At 61.5% G+C, this 12,141-nt stretch overlaps 1 protein-coding gene across 1 annotated transcript in view; it reads right to left on the bottom strand.

Moving 5' to 3' along the window:
- Nucleotides 1–8,279, bottom strand: part of Osbpl2 (oxysterol binding protein like 2) — a 36,006-nt gene extending 27,727 nt beyond the window's left edge. Inside the window, 1 exon segment of the mRNA XM_048349699.1 lies at nt 8,252–8,279. The gene's annotated coding sequence lies outside the window, so the exon portion shown is untranslated.
- Nucleotides 8,280–12,141: the final 3,862 nt, after the last annotated feature.

The following is a 12,141-nucleotide window of genomic DNA, read 5'->3' as shown; positions in this document are numbered from 1 at the left end:
AGGACTGGCAAAAAAAAAAAAAGAAAAAAGATACATGGTGGGGGAAAAAGATAGCCTCCTCAGTAATTGGTGTTGGGAAAACTGGACATCTACATATAGAAAACTATCCCTGGATCCCTGCTTGTCACATGCAACAATATCAACTCAGAGTGGCCCAGCAACCCCAATATCAGGCCCAAAAGTACTGCAAGTTGGAGTAGGAGAAACATTAGCACTTATAGGCCTAGGAGGAACTGCTGGAAGAGAGTCCCAAGAGCCCAGAAGAAAGAAGAGAGACTTGACCAGTGGGATTGCATCAAAATTTAAAGTTTCTGCACAGCAAAGGACATAGATACTAAACTAGAAAGACGGCCAACAGACTGAGAGAAAATCTTTACAAGCAGCATATCCAAAAAAAGCTAATATCCAAAATATACCAGGATCTCAAGAAATTAACACTCCCCCAAACCAATAAACCAATCAGTAAATGGGCAAGGGAGCCAAGGAGAGACTTTGCAGAAAAAGTAGGAATGGCAAACAGACACATGAGGAAATGCTTATCATCCCTAGCCAAAAAGAAAATGAAAATCAAAACAACTCTGAGATTCCATCTCACCCCCGTGAGATTGGCCAACATCCTGAATGTGAACAGCAAATGTTGGCGGAGACGAGAGGAAAAAGGAACCCTACTGCACTGTTGGTGGGAATGGAAACCAATACAACTACTCTGGACAGCAGTCTGGAGGTTCCTCAAACACAAACTAAACATACACAGCGAGACCAAAGGAGATATTCCTAGGAGAGGAACACAAAGGCACAAAGCCTATGTGTCTCTGATCATATAAGATAATATTTATTGAAATGAATTCCAGGAAATGGAAACAAGAGGTTTTTTCCTTCACTGCTGTTTTTTTTTTCTTTTTGTCTTGTTTGTTCATTTATTTATCTTTAGGAGGGGTTAAGAAATGGAGGGATGAAGAGTGAATAAATGCAGCAGTGGTACTCACTAGACAGTATGTGGAAAATAAGCTATTCAACTTGTGGGTGGGGGTGGGAGGGAAAAAAGTGGGAGAGAGCAAGGGGTGACACTGTCCAAAACAGAAATGTACTCTGTACATCACTTTTATAATAACAATATATTTTTTAAAACCTGCATATAGATCTTCCCTACGAGCCAGCCATACCACTACCAGGCATCAACCCAGAACATTACAAGTCAGGATACGCTACAGACACGTGTGTCTCCATGTTCACTGCTGCACTATTCACAATAGCCAAGTTGTGGAAACAGCCCAGATGCCCTGCAACAGATGAGTGCACGGATAAAATGTATGACCTACTCGCAATGGAATTTTACTCACCCATTAGAAAGAATAAGATTATGTCATGTGCAGGGATGCTACGTGAGGTAAGTCAAGCTCAGAGACAAATGGCGTGTGTTTTTTCTCATTTGTGGAAGCGCTAGCTTCCAAACATGGTAACATAAGCAACTCTAGGCTTCACACACTAAAGGACTAAAGGATGCCCATGGGGAGGAACGGAAAGGTGTACCTTTTCTGACCATTTAAAATACTATTTATTGAAACAAACTATAGGAAATGGAAACTTTTTGTTGTTGGTGGTGGTGGTATGTTTCTGCTTGTTTGTTTTTTCCTTTTGCGGGGACTAGGGGAGCTTAGAAAGAGAGGAAGGGTGAACCAATGTAATCAGGCTATTCAGTAGACACTGTGTAGAAAATGAACTGCCTAACTTGTGGGCAGGAGAGGCAAACTGGGGAAAAGCCAAGGAAGATGCAACATTGTCAAAAATAAAAAACAAAAAACAACAGAGAGGGGGAAATGTGCTCATTACCTGGTGTATGAAATGGTAATCCCTCTGTGTGACACCTCCTTCATAACAACACAATTACAAAAACAGAAACAAAACCAGGCCACGTCTGCAGCTCCCCGCAAAGAGGAGATAGAGTTTCTTGCAGCCCACCCAGCACGCTGGCGTCAGCGGCCCCAAAGCCCGCAGTGTCTGCGTTCTCTCTCATCGGAGAGCCTCTCGATCCTGGAAAGTCCCAAAGGTCAAGACTTCAGCTCTGAGTGCACAAGCGGACAGCGCAGCTGGTGAGAGCAGACCTCCCCAGACAAGCCCAGCATGCGGTTCCACTCTGACCTCCCCAGACAAGCCCAGCACGCGGTTCCACTCTGACCTCCCCAGGCAAGCCCAGCCGAGTGCGGTTCCACTCTGACCTCCCCAGGCAAGCCCAGCACGCGGTTCCACTCTGACCTCCCCAGGCAAGCCCAGCACACGGTTCCACTCTGACCTCCCCAGGCAAGCCCAGCAGGCGGTTCCACTCTGACCTCCCCAGGCAAGCCCAGCCGAGTGCGGTTCCACTCGGCACAACTTCTTCCCACTGGGAAACTTTTGGTCCCCTATGTCCTCTGCTGGGCTGGGCAGGCACTCCCCCAGGAGATGTCTCCCACAGACTTGGTCCTGCCCCCCAAGAGGCCCCGGTGAACAGGATAAGGCTGGCTGCACCCATCCCACCTTGCTCAAGCTGGGTGTATAGATGGCTTCCAGAGAACAAGCCAGAAACACACCGGGCGCAGCCGCCATAGCGGCGCCTCATTCCTCATCGGCACCGCCGGCTGCAGGCCCCACGACCCACAGCACCTAAGGTCAAGGATGACAGACAGGGCATTCCCTACGCAGGGCAGAATCGCTGGCCGGGGCCAGCCACGGCCACCACCGCATCCCACAGACAGTGAGCGACAGGGACGACCTGACAGAGCCCCGCAGGCTGGCCACAGGTGCCACAGGGACACCAAGGGGTGACCAGAGCATGAGGCAGGAAGGAAAGGCCCCTCCAGGCACCGGCGGGTCCCTCGCGGATGGGAAGGATCCGCTCTGCAGACATTAACGTCAGATCTCCCAGGTCCCGAGAGCGAGGAGAGAGCTAGACCGGAGAGTACCGCGAACTGCACTCCAGGGTCCGCAGGGCTGGAAGGTGGGAGCCGGCTCTCCCCCCAGCTCCAGAGGCCAGGCCCTTTCCACGCAGCACGGGGGCGAGGGCGGGCAAGGCCCCTTGGCCGTGCTGCCTTTCTGTCCCCACACAGCCCCCTGGACGCCCCGGGACGCCCAGCACACTGCGACGCCAGTCTCATTTCTTTGGTAAAAACTGGAGCCTTGGGCTGGGGATATAGCCTAGTGGCAAGAGTGCCTGCCTCGGATACACGATGCCCTGGGTTCGATTCCCCAGCACCACATATGCAGAAAACGGCCAGAAGCGGCGCTGTGGCTCAAGGGGCAGAGTGCTAGCCTTGAGCGGGAAGAAGCCAGGGACAGTGCTCAGGCCCTGAGTCCAAGCCCAGGACTGGCCAAAAAAAAAAAAAAAAAAAAACTGGAGCCTTGGCATCTCAGGGTTAGCGTGGCGCTGGGGTGGCCATCTGCTCTGGCTAGCAGCGGCTGCCACCAGTGCTTCCGCGTCCTCCGTGTGTGCGGGCAAGGCTGACCTGAGGGCTTGGCGGGAGTCAGCGTGCCTGCTCTGCACGGCAGCTGGGACCGCGTGGCTTCGGAGCGCCGATGGTTGAGCCACGCTCCCAAGCCAACTGCCCACCAGCCCCGAGAGGCCCCCAAGGCCCCCAAGGGCAGGAAGCCTTCCCGGGACCACTCACGGGGCCAGGCCTGTGCTGGAAGGCAGAAGGGCAGAGCTGCCCTCCCAGGGTGAGACAGAGGCAGCACCGCCCAACCTCCTTCGTTCTCACCACACGCCACCTCGCCGCTCCCCGAGTGCCGAGGACAGACCACGCCGGCGGCCACCCTTACAGACGCCGTGGACCTGCGGAGTCGGCTCGCCCCAGCCCACCCCGAGCGCGCGCTTAGGGAGGAAGCACACTTTGGAGGCTGTCTGCGTCAGCCTGTGCCCCCAGCACGGAGCCTTGGCGACAGGCGAAGGAACCATACAGGAAGGGCCGTTACGGGTTTCTCTCGCTGCGTGTTCTCCCCAGCCCCAGCCTTCAGGGCGCCTCATCCGCGTTCAGGCTTGTGCTTTTCTCAACCTCGAGCTCCACGGCACTACTGAAGTCAGTGCCTAGTCCTCTCCACGCTTAAAGCTGCCTAATGAAGAAAAGACCAGCTCTTCATTCTACCACAGTGCCAGGCCCAGACCGAAACATAAATCTGCCATCGGAGCCAAGGCAGCGACAGCCTCCACGGCCCGCGGCTCGCCGTTGTCCACGCCAGCAGGGCGGCCCCCCGGGGCCGGGGGGGAGGCTGGGCCTCCGCCATGGAGAGTCCTTCAAGCGTTACTCGTCACCCAATGAAACTGCTCCGTGTTGAGCAGGAGGTGGCAAAAATACATCCCACGCTTGAAGAACATTATCTTATAATCGAGCACAATGCCTCTCCAAACACACAAGATGAACGCAGCTCTTTTGTAGAGAAATGTTTGTGTTAATCAATGCCATCATCCTGCGGCACAGGCAAATGCTGCTTTCCTACGCTGCCCAGGAGAGTAAGGATGCCCTGGCGCGGGCCTCCCACCGCGTGCACCACGGAGCCCGCCCTCACCTGGCGGCCTGGTGCACACCGGTGCGGGTGGAACCCACAGCCCCACAGGAGAGGGCGAGACACCACTTCAGAGCCAGAAGACACACCCCCACGAGCAAAAGGGCGTCCTCGGCCCAGCTTGCTCCCCGACAGGTCGCGCATCCTCGCCCCTTGGCCAGCTTCCACTCCAGCGTCGCGCCTGCCCAGGTCCTCCCCAACTGCGTGCACCTCAAGGTACTTCCAGGGGAGGTGTCCTAATGAGGGTCAGGGCGATTCATCAACTCCTACCCCCACATCCCAGAGGAAGGAGAGAGAGAAAAACCTGCTAATTCTGTGTCTGTTTATGTTGCCCCAGAAATATGACTAAGCCACACAGTGTTCTAGCATCCAATAAGGGTCTTCCCATCAGGGGTCCCAGCTCTGCCCAGCAGTGCGCAGCTCTGCCCAGCTCTGATCAGCTCTGCCCAGCTCTGCCCAGCTGTGATCAGCACTGCCCAGCTGTGATCAGCTCTGCCCAGCTGTGATCAGCACTGCCCAGCTGCAATCAGCTCTACCCAGCTGCGATCAGCTCTGCCCAGCTGCGATCAGCTCTGCCCAGCTCTGCCCAGCTGTGATCAGCACTGCCCAGCTGTGATCAGCACTGCCCAGCTGTGATCAGCACTGCCCAGCTCTGCCCAGCTGTGATCAGCACTGCCCAGCTGTGATCAGCTGTGATCAGCACTGCCCAGCTGTGATCAGCACTGCCCAGCTGTGATCAGCTCTGCCCAGCTGTGATCAGCTCTGCCCAGCTGTGATCAGCACTGCCCAGCTGTGATCAGCACTGCCCAGCTGTGATCAGCTCTGCCCAGCTGTGATCAGCTCTGCCCAGCTCTGGCCAGCTGTGATAAGCACTGCCCAGCACTGCCCAGCTGTGATAAGCTCTGCCTAGCTGTGATCAGCACTGCCCAGCTGTGATCAGCTCTGCCCAGCTCTGGCCAGCTGTGATAAGCACTGCCCAGCACTGCCCAGCTGTGACCAGCTCTGGCCAGCTGTGACCAGCTCTGCCCAGCTCTGCTCACAGATGAACAGATGACCCACCACCAAGACCTGGAAGCCCAGGCTGGGCTGGAACTGCACTTGTTACTAAGCTCCCAGGACCCCTCCCCTCTCACCACCCTTTTCACCACCACCTGCCCAGCATACCGCGCGGTTGCAGGTAGCCACTGAATCTCGAGTGCTGGCTTTACCACCTGTCCCTGGGGAAAGCCAGCACTGGGCCACAGGAAGGAGGCCACAGATGTGGTCGACACCTCAGCTCCTGGCTGTCACCACAAACAGTGCTCATCTTCCCCCTCCAGGTGACCTGCCCGGACAGTGATGCACACACTCACCCCAGTTTCACGGCAGGAATGTAAGTCACCTCCAGCAAGCACGGTGGCACGAGGAACTGGCCGCAGCTGCTCCTTTCCCACCACCAACCTTTGACCAGCCTCTCTTCTACTCAGTACAACACACCTGGTGTGCCCTCGCCGTATGTTCCAGAGCAGAGGAAGACTCGCATCCTCCACACCCCGCCCCCCCGCGCTCCCATGCCAGGCTGGAGCAGGTCCTCTCCCACCACCAGCCAGCCAGCAGTCCCAGCCCTCGGGGGAAAGCCTGCACCCAGGGACTAGCAGTGCCCGGAGACCTGCCAAGAGCCCTTCCACCCAGCCGCGTCTGACACAGCCCAGCAGCGGGGACCGACCCCCCAGATCTCAGAGCCCAGGCGACAAGTCACCAGAGAAGCCACCTTCAAGAGTAAGTAAACTCAATGTTTATAGACGGCACAAGAGAATATAAAGTGTGTTACCAGCAAAAGAAAAAATACCACATTTTCAAATAGCTAAAAATAATAAGACTTTCCAAGTCGAGCAAGTTTTAAAGAAGAGCCAACACTCATTTGCAAGCATTGATTCAGAGGCTAAGGAAGTGACCTGCTGGTGAAAGCCCAGGGGCGATTCCCAGTATTGAGAGAACGCTGCTCACTAAAGGGGAAAACACACCAGGCACTGGTGGCTCACTGTACTCCTACCTACCCAGGAGGCTAAGATCTGAGAATCTCGGTTCAGAGCCAGGCCAGAAAGTCTGTGAGACTTTTACCTCTAATTAATCACCAAAAAGCCAGAAGTAGAGCTGTGGCTCAAGTGGTAGAGCACTAGTCTTGGACAAAAATGTTCAGGAATTATGCCCAAGCTGTGAGTTCAAATCCCAGTACCTGCATAAAAAACGGGGGTGCGGATGGGGACACAGCAGTGTGACTCCTCCAGACGCACCAGAGAGGAGGGAAGAAAAATGTCCCAAGTGTATTACGACTGACGGCGTAAAGCTCACAGAACCGCGCCTGCAATGAAAGCCTGTACTTCATACTCTGACCCGTCACTCCAATGCTCAACCTCAGCAAGACAAAAAGCAAACTCCGGAGCCACGGTGCCTGGGATCAAATCCCTGCTCCATAACTTACTGTTGTGCGACCTGTAGTAAGCTACTTAACTTCCGCGGCCCTTGGCTTCCTCAGGAATGAACTGAAGACATTAATGCCTGTCTAGTGGACTGCAGTGAGACTCACAATGAGGGTGACTAAAAAGTGCTCCTCACAATCTGGAACAAATAATTACTTAGCACTATCGCATCTTCAGATAGGAGTTGGCATGAACAGGATATGCGAGGCAAACAAGGAAGCAAGTTCTACAGAGGAGCAGCCACCACTTCCTCCCCGGCGCACCCGGTGGGGCAAGGGAGCAATGGAGGAAGCGCCACACTCCAGGTTCCTGCGCCCTTCTGGAACACCCTTCTGGAACACCCGCTGCCTGTCAAAGCCAGCTGCAGAGGAAGAAGGTTCCATGCGCTCCTCTTACGGGCAAAGCAGATGACACATGCAAGGAAGTGAGGGTGGGAGGGGGACCTGCCCAGCAGTTAGGAAGCAGTTGGGCCCGGCAGCCAGGAGCAGAGAAAACCCTTCGTGTCCCCACATTTGGGCACCTCACCATAGGGCACCCCACTCTCCAGCACCCCGCCAACGGCTCAGAGGGCCTGCAGGAGACACTACCCCATCCGGGGGACGGGGATCCCGGGCGCGAGTGTGCCAAGGTGGCCCAAAGCCCGCCGTGGCCCCTCCCGGGGCCGGGCTCGGGACACCCGGCGAGGGGCGTCCTGGGAGGGGCCGCGCGCTCTGGAGGGGCTGAGGCGCCCCCACCTACCGGCGAGCGAGCCCGGGGACGCGGGGAGCGCCGGCTGGGGGCTCCCGGGCAGTCCTGGCCTGCGCAGAGGGGCCCACGGCTGACGGCCGCTCTTCTCCGCGCCCGACCTTAGGTCGCCGGGCGGGAGGGACGCTGCGAAGCCCGAGCACCGGAGCCCGCGTCAGGCGAAGTGGCCCACCGCGCGCGGCCCCCCGTCTGGGGGCTGGGGGGCAGGCCACGGGTCCCCGCGCCCCGGGCCCGCTCCGCCCCCGGCCCCCCGCGGGCCTGGCCGGCCGGCCCGCGCACGCCCGGCGGGGCGTCCCGTCCCGGGTCGCCGGGGTGGGCGGCGGCCCCGGCGGCCCCCCGGACAGGAGACGCGGGGAGGCCCCGGCCCCGCACCTGGCGCGCGCGACCCCAACTTTCCCCCCGCTCCCGGGCGGGCTGCGGCCTAGGCCCATCCGCGGAGCCCTCGCGAGGCCCGCCCCCGCCGCCGCGCCGCCGCGACCGCCGGGCCCTCGCCGGGCGGGCGACGGCCCGCTCACCTGCCACCGGTCCCCGCGGCGCCGCCGAGCCCTCCAGCGCCCCGCCCCGCCCCCGCCCGCGGCCCGGGACCCACTGACACCGAGGCGGAAGTGCGGCCCGCCGCCTGGCGACCGACAACCCGCCCCACCACTCGCCGCGCCCCGCGCCCCCCGCCCAACCAATCAGCGCCCGGCCCGAAGGCCGCGCTAGGGGCGGGACTATGCCGCTCACGTCGGCGGGGCGGCCTGTCCCGGGGAGTCCCGCCCCCGCGAGCGAGTGATTGCCCGTAGAGCCAATCGCCACGGGGAAGGGGCGGGGCCATGCAGAGAACCGCCCCGGAGAGGTGGGAGGGAGGGGGAAAGGGCGTGGCCGCGCGAGACGCGAGTTTACAAACAGTGAGTCAGGTGGCGCGGGTGGGGCGCGGCGGGCCCGCTCCTCCGGGGCTGCGGGACCCGGACCCGGGGTGGTGCCCCGCGGGTGCCGTGCCAGCTCCGGCCTTTGCATGCCCCTTATCGTCGTCTCCCAAACGAACCCCTCTTTCCAGTGCAAACCCCCGGGTTCCCGCTGACCTCCCTCCGGTGGCCTCCGGGGACGCCCGGTCCCAGTCGCACCGGGGGCTGGAATCTCCGCCAGCCCTGAGGCCTCGGGCCCGTCGACCAAGCCGAGTTCCTGCGCCGCTAGAGCGCCCAGCCCTCATCCCATCTGAGACGCGGGTCTGGTGTGAGATGAGAAGAGTGACAGGGACAGGGGCCCTGCTCGGAGGGGAGGCTCAGCCCAGGATAGGGGGCCGCACCAGGACCCTCAGACTGAAATCAGATGATTGCCGCCCAGCTAGGCCCCTCTCCGGAGTCAGGTGGGGGGGGGGGGCGGCTACTGGCAGGCATTGCCACACCAGGAAACGGAGGCGTGGGAATGAAGCCATTCCACAGCAGCAAAAGCGGGGACCAGGGGGGTCACCTGGAGCCAGCTACCCCCGAAGCTTCCAGAATCTGCCCTGAACTTCTCAGTTACCTGAGCAACTATGTGTTCTTTTCTCCTGAAGCCCAGATTCCGAGTCTCCTGGGACCGCCGGGCCCTGATAGATCACCCATGAAATTCCCACCCTGCCGCTCCCCATCTGCGCCGGCCGCAGGGCTGGCACTGCCGCCTCAGGATGTGTCTCTTCACTCCACGCAAAGTGGGTCCACACAGGTGGGCCCCTGGCCGGGTCAGGCTTGGCCTCCGGTCCCCTCCGCAGATGCTTGTGGTGACGCAGGGCCTCTGCATGCGGGGCACCCTGCCATGGCGCTGGCTCCCGGCCCAGGGGCTCCACGCCTCACTAGTGGGCCCATTGTCAGTGGCACTGCAGAGCCTGTGGAGCCCGGGAAGGAGCCCCTGTGCTGTGCCTGAAGAGAGACGGGAGGGGAGGCGGGCCAGCCTCCGAAACAAAGGCGTTGCCATGGTTACCTCGGAGGAGAGCGACTCCAGCCTGCAGAAGGAAGGGTGCGGTGAGCCGGCCCCCAGCCAGGACAAGGACAGGCAGGCTGTTGCCACGGAGATGGCCAGGCTGGCCAAGCTTCACAGCTTTCCTTGGGGCCCGGCCCAGACAGCTCAGGGTCCCCCCCAAACCCTCCACCGTCCTGTCCCGCACCTTGATGACACTCTGACCCCTGGGGAGGGACCTGGCCTTGAGGGCTCAGCCTGAGTTCTGGTGAGCCGGGGCTCAGGCTGCGTTGGGGGGAGTGGGCTCTGACCTCAGGTGGGCCTCAGGGCTGGGGCGGGACCCAGGGCCCGGCTCTGGCCTGGTCCTGGGGCAGGGCTGGGTGGCTGGCAGCTACGAGCGGGCACCCCTTTGTCAGCAGTGGGGTGGGGCGCCGTGGGGCCCACCAGGGGTGCCCTCCAGTCCTGACTTCCCCGGGAATGGCATGGGAGGGGAAGGAAAGGGGGGGGAGGGCGGCACGGCCCCGAGCGCCCGGTGTCCACGTGCGTCCCCCTCCCCCGGCGGCGGCAGGGCGGGGACGCGCGTCACGGTTCACACTTCACAGATGGGCAGCTCCAGCCTGGACCGGCTGAGTGGCTCGTGGGCCTGCCACGCGGAAGAGGCCTGGCGGGCCAGCCGCCGTCCTCCCCGGACCCCAGACGCCCCCACCCCGGCTTCGGCAGCCGTGGCTAGGAAGGGCAGTGCCGGGCCCCGCGGGGGCGCGCGCCCCGCCAAGCCCCAGAGCGCGGCACGCGGCAGGGGCTGCGCCCGGCCTGGCGCCCGGTGGCGGCGGCCCCTCCCTGTCCCAGCGTCGGACCTTGAGGGCACGGCAGGGGTGAAGTCCTGGGGTCTTGAGAGGACCTGGGGACCCAGCTCTGCCCGAGTGCTTGGGGTGGGGGGCGTGGACAGCTTTCCGGGCTCCTCCAGGAGGCGGGTCATGAGGGCACCCCCCCAGCCTGGCACACAGACGCCTGTCCTGGGCGCAGAGGGGCCCCTGGGGCCGCGGGGAGCTTGCGTGTCAGAGTGGGGCGTCGGGGCACCCACAGCTCCCTGCCCTTCACCCCATTTCACTCTCACCTCCTCGCAGGCGGGCGCCCGGCCTTATCGCCGCATCTGGGCCTGTGTACAGGGCCGCCGGGCGTGGCGCCTGCCGGGGGGCCCCTCACCTGCCCTGCGGGGTGCGCTTCCCCGCCCGCCCGCCCCCCCCCCCAGCCGTCAGGGCGCCTCAGCAACGTGACGCGCGGTATTTTTAGGTTTGAACCCGCCTGGTGAGGAGACAAGTTATCAATAGCAGCGTGGAAGGCCTGCGCCGCGTCTCCCGCGTCGCTGGGACCCGAGCCGCCCGCACCCAGCCCTGCTGCGGGGGGGGGGGGGGAGAGGGGGGGAACAGGAAGAGCGGCTCCCCTCACAACACAACCTCCCCACCCGCAGCCGCCCCGCACGGCCCGTGGCCCGCCGGAAAGAGGAGTGGGCGCGGAAGCCGGCTCCCCTCTCCCACCGTAGACGGGGCCACTTCGGGGCTCCCTCGCAGCAGCCCCCCCCCATTCATGGAGCCCTGTGAGCGCCCAGCGCTGGGCTAAGGGAATTCATGGCAGCCTAGCGCTTCCTGAGCACTTGCTGTGCACTGGCGCTGGGCCGCAGCCTCCCGGGGCGCTGTGCTCTTCCTTTATGTTTCCTCCCTTCCTCCTCCTCCTCCTCCTCTTCCTCCTCCTCCTCCTCTCCCCGCCCCTTCCCCCTCTTCTTTTGGCAGGGCTGGTGCCCCAGCTCACGTCCTGGGCTTGCAAGCAAGCGCTCGGCCGCTCCACCATTCCTCCTGCCTGCCTCTGTCCGGCCGACCTCCAAGGTGGGGTCTTGCTGGTCCCGGGGCAGCCAGGGGTGTGAGCCTCCTGTTTGTTTCTCCTCACATTGACGGGGTCGCCAGGCACCTGCCACCCCACCCAGCCACGACCCTGCAACCCCCGCCCCCGGTGCCCCCTCCAAGCTCCGAGATTACAGGCTTGAGCCACTGCACCCCGCTGCTGCGTGTGCTTTGAGCCTCAGGCCCATCACCCCCTGGGGTGACCCCACGGAGCGGCCCCGAGGGCCTCGGGTGCCGGGACCCTGAGGCCTCGCCAGCACCACTTGGTGTTTCTGGAGGAAAGGGTTCCATGGAGCCGTGTGTTTGGGAAAACAACAAGAAGCCAACAGGTTTGGCCCGCTGGGCAGGCTTCCCATACCCTCCCCACCGCGGTATGTAGAGGCACGGGACCCCAGGCCTGTGGGCCCAGAGCCTCGCGGGAGGAAACATGGCAGTCACGTGGCTGGCTTCCTTCAGGGCTGGCGAGAGCTCCACGTCTGAGAAAGTCCGGCCTCCTAGAGCCCCCAACAAAATCGAAATGGCCTTCCTTCTCCCGCGCCCAGCCCAGGCTAACAGGGCACGGGGCTCTTCAGGACCTCTGCGCTTGTCTTGCT

This window comes from Perognathus longimembris, chromosome 6 (assembly GCF_023159225.1).
Source record: "Perognathus longimembris pacificus isolate PPM17 chromosome 6, ASM2315922v1, whole genome shotgun sequence".
Taxonomy (NCBI): Eukaryota; Metazoa; Chordata; class Mammalia; order Rodentia; family Heteromyidae; genus Perognathus; species Perognathus longimembris.
The sequence above is the reverse complement of the archived record's forward strand: the minus strand, read 5'-3'. Positions and strand labels throughout refer to the sequence as shown.